This window comes from Coregonus lavaretus, assembly GCF_964263955.1.
Source record: "Coregonus lavaretus genome assembly, chromosome: 1".
Lineage (NCBI taxonomy): Eukaryota > Metazoa > Chordata > Actinopteri > Salmoniformes > Salmonidae > Coregonus > Coregonus lavaretus.
Window position 1 is genome coordinate 12,433,483 of NC_139988.1, and position 7,788 is coordinate 12,441,270.

The 7,788-nt window shown below is 43.4% G+C and overlaps 1 protein-coding gene across 1 annotated transcript in view; it reads right to left on the bottom strand.

The window, feature by feature from the left end:
* LOC311136154 (cdc42 effector protein 4-like) overlaps positions 1–6,973 on the bottom strand; it is a 32,925-nt gene extending 25,952 nt beyond the window's left edge. Inside the window, exon 1 of the mRNA XM_084170245.1 lies at positions 6,745–6,973. The gene's annotated coding sequence lies outside the window, so the exon portion shown is untranslated. The remainder of the gene's footprint in view (positions 1–6,744) is intronic.
* Positions 6,974–7,788: the final 815 nt, after the last annotated feature.

The following is a 7,788-nucleotide window of genomic DNA, read 5'->3' on the forward strand; positions in this document are numbered from 1 at the left end:
TTAAACACTATTATTGCACACAGAGTGATTCCATGCATCTTATTATGTGACTTGTTAAGCACATTTTTACTGCTGGACTTATTTAATAAATAAACATAATTCCACTTTGACATTATGGGGTATTGTGTGTAGGCCAGAGACACAAAATAATTTTAAATTCAGACTGTAACACAACAAAATGTGGAAAAAGTCAATGGGTGTGAACACTTTCTGAAGGCACTGTATTTGTAGATGAGTGATTCTTCACAGTCAGACTAAAACGTCAAACACACACTTTCTCTCACAGTTCACACACACACACACACACACAGTCTGTCCCTATAGACTTAGAATAGCACCAAGCCAGCGGAACTGAAGAACCAACAACGTCACAGATCACAATGGACCCAAATCAACAAGAAACAAAGCAGTGCTTTCAGTGTAAAGGGAGACAGGAGCCAAACCCTAACAGGGTTCCACACCCAGGATACAGACACACACACAGCACATTGGGCCATCTTCTGAGAACTGACTCAGTAGACATGGCAGGCCAGTCCAGCCCAGAACACCCTCTATTCACCTAGAGTAAAAAGCATGGCCAGGATACTGCTGACAGATAAAGGACTATTAGAGATATGAATATCAGGGTATTGTGTTACTTCTATAGACCAGCCCAGTGGTCTAGGAGTCACAGGATGGATCGGCTCTCTAATGGAGTGGCCAAGGCTAGCACAGAGGAGAAGCCAAAGGAGGAATGCCATCATCTTTCCCCAGCGGCCGTAGCCTAGGCTTGAGAGATACAGAGCAAAGGGAGAGAACGGAGGGAGGGAACGGAGGGAGGGAACAGAGGGAGGGAACAATGGAGAACCACTGAACTGTGAACAGGCCAGAGCATCTCTCTCTCTGACCGACAGACCAGCTGCACATGGCACACCACTCAGCACAATGTCTGTTTTGAATACATAGGACTCCTCTAGTGTCTAGTCTACGGTATTGCCCAAATGCCCAACTACTAGGCCAGTCAAAGCAGTGTGTCAGAGCCAGAGGTGAAGGGAATTAATACAATCAAGGTTAATGGTTAACCATGTCTCCATTGAGACCTTTATCAAAGCAGACACAGATGACTAAGTCCGACCAGAAGGAGGGACAATTCAACTTGCAATCCAATATCTACAAAGTGTAAACACTGCAACATAATTTACATATTGTAAAGACCGTGAGAACACAAACACTCCCCTAAAACATTGTTAGATGTGTTGAAGAGAAAAGCGACTGATGACGCCTCAGACTGAGCCTTGGGAATGTGACTCACCATGAGAAAATTACAGGATTTCTAATATTTTATTTTGAGCTCAGACATGCTAATGAAGGTATTATCAGGTAATATTTTCTGAAATTTCACAGCTTCTCCACGTCCATTCTCTAAACGCTTGTCATTCAAACCCAGGTTTCAGGGTAAAAACTGTACTGTAGAAGCTATTTGTGCAAAATGAGACAAGATTGAAAGTGCTTCAGTGGGGTTGGGCGAAATTTGGGGAGACCTCTATGATATGCTACTCCAAATATCGCAATATCTGATACAATCGTTTTGTGCCGGTAATGACTAGATCATTCTAGACTGTGCAATTTTTGTTTTTATTTATGATAGTCTCATTAAATAATGTGAGTATGGCGGGAGAAAAAAAAGGCCTAGTTAATTAACTTAGACTTGATATTCAACATATTGATACAGACTGATAAAACTGCACAGTTTTGATTTGTAGAGTTCAAATCGAGTACAGTCTTGCACTACAGTCTATCACAATATTCGATTTAATCATCCATCGGCCCAACCCTACGCTACAACCAGTAGAACAAATCCATCTTGTCAAGGAGAAGCTGAACAAATCAGCCTGGAGTGAACCACAGAGGCATACATTTACAGTCAAACCGGTTATTTATCTCTGCATTTGTCAAATTGTATGGAAAGTAACCAACGCAGGTATGCTTTTGGAATGCACAGTACAGTATCAGGTGCATCTCAACACAGCAAGAAGAGCCAGCTTCTGACTGAGTATCAGCCTACCTATACCTGGCTAAACACTGTCCTTTAAGGCCCAGGCCATTTGATGGGGTTGTAACCCACTCCACTAGGGTTACAGATCAACAGGAGAACCCTGTAGGTAGCTCAGAGGAGGGTCATAGGATTACAACCTAGTGACGACAAGAGCTGAAATGCGGATGCCTTTCAGAGTTAGCTAGCTACAATATCAGCTAACAGGGTCCAGGCCACTTCAGAAACATTCGACAACACTCCAGCATGCGAAGTTAGCTAAGGCCCATAAAAACTATAAAGTTCAACAGGTAAAGTTCAAACCCCAAGAAAGTATAAAGACATCCATTTTAATGTGAAACTGCTTCTTACTTCCATGTTGAAAAGGGTTCAGAGAAGTTTATGTCCTCAGCCAGACGTGTCTAAGTTAAAAGGCATCTGCTTCCCGTTCAGGAGAAAGGTAGTTCCTGTAATTTTGCCAGACACAATATCCCTTCTCTGGGACTCCAGTACTGTCCAAGATCAACAGGAAGGAAAATAACCAAGATGAGTAACCTGCTATCAACCACAAGAATGTGTGCACACACACACTAAAGGCTATAGCTGGGGTATTCAAATCTTACCCTAGGAGGTCCGGAGTACTGCTGGTTTTCTGTTCGACCTGATAATTAAAAGTGCACCCACCTTGTGTTCCAGGTCTAAATCAGTCATTGATTAGAGGGGAAGAATTAACAAAAGCAGCAGAACTGGATTCGAGGTCCAGATTTGAATTTGAGGGGCCTATAGCCTAAACTGGCTATTCAAGTCACACAAGGTTTCAACGGTTTAGAAAGGTTGAATTATCCATATTGAATTACCAAAGAGAGTTTAGACCTCGTCACCCACTGACACCCAATCCAGCCAACGTGTGTATAAAAATATCTCTAGATTTATGTGTCTTGAGTTCTGCGTGGATATAAAGGTCACTGGGTTGAACTTTCAACTGTGGGTCAAAGGCTTGCATCACGAGGACTGATTGAGCCAACAACCTCGGGATAATAAAATGGCATAACTAAAATGTATTGTTAAAAGATTGAATGGCCATTTAAATCATATTTGTGATTATGAGACCTATGGGCCTACATCACATTGGGAGCCCTAGACAGAGAGGCCTACATCACATTGGGAGCCCTAGACAGAGAGGCCTACATCACATTGGGAGCCCTAGACAGAGAGGCCTACATCACATTGGGAGCCCTAGACAGAGAGGCCTACATCACATTGGGAGCCCTAGACAGAGGCCAGACCTATTGGTTCTGATGGGCTGCAGAGTCTGTAGCAAAAGCAACTGGACCCTTCAGGCCCAAATGGCAAGTCTTCCTCTAATCATACCCAGTCTCCTATAGGCAGTTACTGGGGTGAAGGGAGGGAGATAGGGAGGGAGGGAGGTAGGTGGACTGCAGCAAACTCAAACAATTTACATTTCCTGCCTGTTTTAGAGGGGTTACAGGCAGATCGACACATGATGCACACAAGAACACTACATAGTCCACACATGATGCACACAAGAACACTACATAGTCACACATGATGCACACAAGAACACTACATAGTCACACATGATGCACACAAGAACACTACATAGTCCACACATGATGCACACAAGAACACTACATAGTCCACACATGATGCACACAAGAACACTACATAGTCCACACAAATAGGCTACACAAACAATTGAACACGGAAAACCATTAGTCAAATTGGTCTAATGTTGCAGCTAATGAGAATCGGTGTACAGCCTTAAAAATCATCCTGAGGACCTGCGACTAACTGAACTCACAGTTGAATCGCTGGGGAATTTGTTTGGCAATTCGACACAATCTGACTGTGAAATACGCCTGAAGTCAGCTGTTTTTTACGAGAAGCAGCCTGTCTTCAATGTGTCTGAATCCTCCCTCCCTCACTCCCTCCCTCACTCACTCCCTCCCTCACTCCCTCCCTCCAGTCTGCAGCAGTATGACCTCAGAGTAGTGTAGCCAGCAGGAGCCTCTGCCTTCACAACACACAGACCAGCAGGCAGCAGGCCCCAGGCAGCTATAAAGAAGCTAGCATCTCCGATGGCAGATAATAGATTGTGAGGAATGATCGCTGGCAGCACTGGGAGACCCAGAGAGGCTTTTGAAACTATACAGATTTGAGGAGGGGTCTGGAGTGTGCACCAACTGAGAGGAGAGCAGGGGGAGGAAGAGAGTGATAGACAGGGTTGGGGTTCGTTAGCAGAGAGAGATACAAAGAGAAATGGGGAGAGGAGTGTGAACAGCAGTATCTCTTTCCCTAAAGCTCAGCTAGAAAGCCTGCGAGGGCAGGAGAGGCACATCCCTCCTCCCGTCCAGCTCCGGTCTGTTCGTCTGTGAGCTAGAACACCCACACTGCACCACTTTCAGTTTCCCCATTCTTCCAAGTCCATCTCCTCTCCAGGTGTCACAGGGTAAAGTTTTGTCTGCTAAATGCCAAACACTGGCCTTAGAATCCAGTAAGGCTGAGTAGGGAAGGGTTACCTAGAGACCCCAGACACCACCAATCACAAAACTTCAATTAAAGCACAGTCAGAGTCCCAACATCTGAGGGCAAAGGTCAGAGGCTGTCTGCTCTGCAGTGCAACCCAACACAAAGCCAAGCTCATATTCAACATGTCTCAATAATTTTGTTTAGAATAACATTTGCTACAAGAAGGGAGGTATAATCACTGAACTTTGAAAAAAAAATTGAGAAAAGTATTGAGAAAATAAATCGAAATCCTAGCGGAAGTTAGAGGCTTTACTAGTGGTTGATGCTGTTTACAGTACTTAGCCTATACATGACTCAAATGCCTAGATGCAACACAATACCACTTCCTGTAATTATCCATCAGGTCCAATCAAAATCACTCGGCTGATGTGATACGTCCTCCCGAGTGGCACAGTAGTCTAAGGCACTGCATCGCAGTGCTAGCTGTGCCACTAGAGATCCTGGTTCGAATCCAGGCTCTGTCGTAGCCGGCTGTGACCGGGAGACCCATGGGGCGGTGCACAATTGGCCCAGCGTCGTCCAGGGTAGGGGAGGGAATGGCCGGCAGGGATGTAGCTCAGTTGGTAGAGCATGGCGTTTGCAATGCCAGGGTTGTGGTAAAAATAATGTAATAAAATAAAATAATGTATGCACTCACTAACTGTAAGTCGCTCTGTATAAGAGCGTCTGCTAAATTACAACAACAAAAAATGATGTAATACAGTGACACCCATCTACTGAGGAAAGAGTGGTGTGCCAAATATGATAACAGGCTCAGGGCACAGAGGTAATGAACTGGAAAATATAACATTTGGCAAGGGAAGAGGGGGTGAAAGAGAGGGGAGGTGAGAGAGGATAGAGGTCCTCTGTAGCTCAATTGGTAGAGCATGGCGCTTGTAACGCCAGGGTAGTGGGTTTGATCCCCGGGACCACCCATACGTAAAAATGTATGCACACATGACTGTAAGTTGCTTTGGATAAAAGCGTCTGCTAAATGGCATATTATAGAGGGGGAAAGAGAGAGCGGGGGGAAGAGAGAGATGGGAGGGAGGATGATAATCTGGGAAAGGTTTTAATAATAGTAAACACAAGCATCAACTCAGTACTGTCAGACAGAATAACTCCAGGCTAGTTTGTTAGCTTTAGTATACTTCTAATCATGTTAAAATGTCATGGGATGGATGATGATGCTCAATGTTTTCCCATGTAGAGTAATGATAATGTAACCTGTCTTCCTATTGGAGCACTGACGCAATACACCCCATCTGCTATTTTCAGATCAAGTCCTACAGGACATTCTATCTACAATATTAGGGAACTAGTTATTCGGAGCCTTTATGTTTTTCCTCCCAGTAAACCACTTCATAATCGCAAATAAATAAACATTGCATTTAAGCCTCTTTACAGCCTCTTTTATGCTAAATTTAGTCCATCAAAAAGAGGAGGAATCGAAAAGAGGAGGAAAGTCCCTCAAATTCCTTGCATCGCTCGGTCAGATCTGTCCTGCCAAGATTTCAAAACAGCACGATGGTATCCATACCGCGCTGTAGCATGTGGAAACGGCCGGGCGCGGGATGGCAGAACTCACAACAATAGCTTTACTGGTCACATATTTTCAGCTTCAATTAATGCAGCCAGCACACGATACAATAGAAGTAACAAAGATGGGCCTAAGCAATACACACATTAACCAAATAGGTCATTGATTTCAAGTGGCAGGCAACAACTTTCAGACAGGCAGATCACCCAAGGCGATGTTCAATTGTTGTAATGATGGGGGTCTTATCGAAACTAACCTTTTTAAACACACTGAATAGGTCTTCATCTGCGGTGAATTGAGTTACAGACATCATGGTTACAGCCTGTATGGTTGTGAATTTTGAACGCACAGTAAACTGCGCTCTCCTATATAGAGGAACCAGCCAGCTAACTGCCCCTACACTACGAGACTGCAAGTCGCTAAGATTGTCCCACACACATATTTTACATTCAAATGAGATGTAAATCCTTCTTTTTCCTTTTACCAACGTTGTCCCCTGATTCAATAGTAAAGCTATTTGAACGTTGTATGAAATATGTTTAAGCGTTATGATCGTCAATAATAATTCAATAATAAATAAAAAAAAATGTAATAAAGACAAATGTAATCAAGCCAATACTCAGCAGTTCAAATCACACAATTACAAATATACCCAAAATGTTACCTTGATTTCTGGTAGTCCAGACTGGGAAATTGAATAAAATAAAGTTGAATTTTAAAATCGCACCCTGAACAGAGCAGGATTAGGCTAAAGACACAACCTCTTTTAAATGACAAAGGATCCCGTCCTTTTACAGAATACGATATCATTAAAATCGTTTCTGAATCTGACTACTTCATCATTTCCCACGAGCCCAACATTAAGGTAGGCTATGTTATCGGTCCACAGTCCTAATGTAGCCTACGTCCGTCCGGTCTTCAGCGCTGTGGCGCACATCACACTGAACAGTCAGAGAGAAAGAGGCGAAGCGAGAGGGATAACGTCAACTGGACCCAAAATCTGTTTTCTCCAACAGGTGGCGTTTTTTCGTTTGTTTCCGCTCCGAAGCCAGGAGTTTTTGTGTGGAGGTGTCGAATTTGGTCAACTAAAAAATGTAATGGCTTATTTGCTCCGTGTGGCTTATTTGATCGAATATAAGTTTCGTAATATTTAGGTTGTTACGAGTGTACTGATATAAGTAGGACACGTGACATCCCGGCAACTTTGAGAAAAAAAACATTTTATTTTAGTTGTGCCTGTCGTTCACACGCGTTTCTGCCCTCTCATTGGCTAGAATGGTCCCACCTGATCTTGTCTCCTGACCGCCTTCCATTTTTGAAGACATTTCTTTCCATTGTCAGAGCGGTCACTAGAGAATCTGGCCAATATAATGGAGAATCTGTGGAGCTGTCCTTTCCACTACTTTCTCTGAGCTCACCACCTCGCCCACCTCCTGTCGCGGTTTAAAGGGCCAGTACACAATTTACTGACTCTCACAAAGGAATAGATTTGTATCAAGTTAGACCATGGGTATTCAACCTGAGGTGAAATACTGCAGCGGGTCCGCGAAAATACATAGAAAAAAAAAAAAACATAAGTGGAAAAATATGTATTTTATTTCAAGGTTTTTATGAATATTGCTAGCAAAAACAAAATTCTAATTGCATACCTACTGTACAAAAGAGGAGAATAACTAATACCTAATACCAGTACCACCGGCTGCTGCTA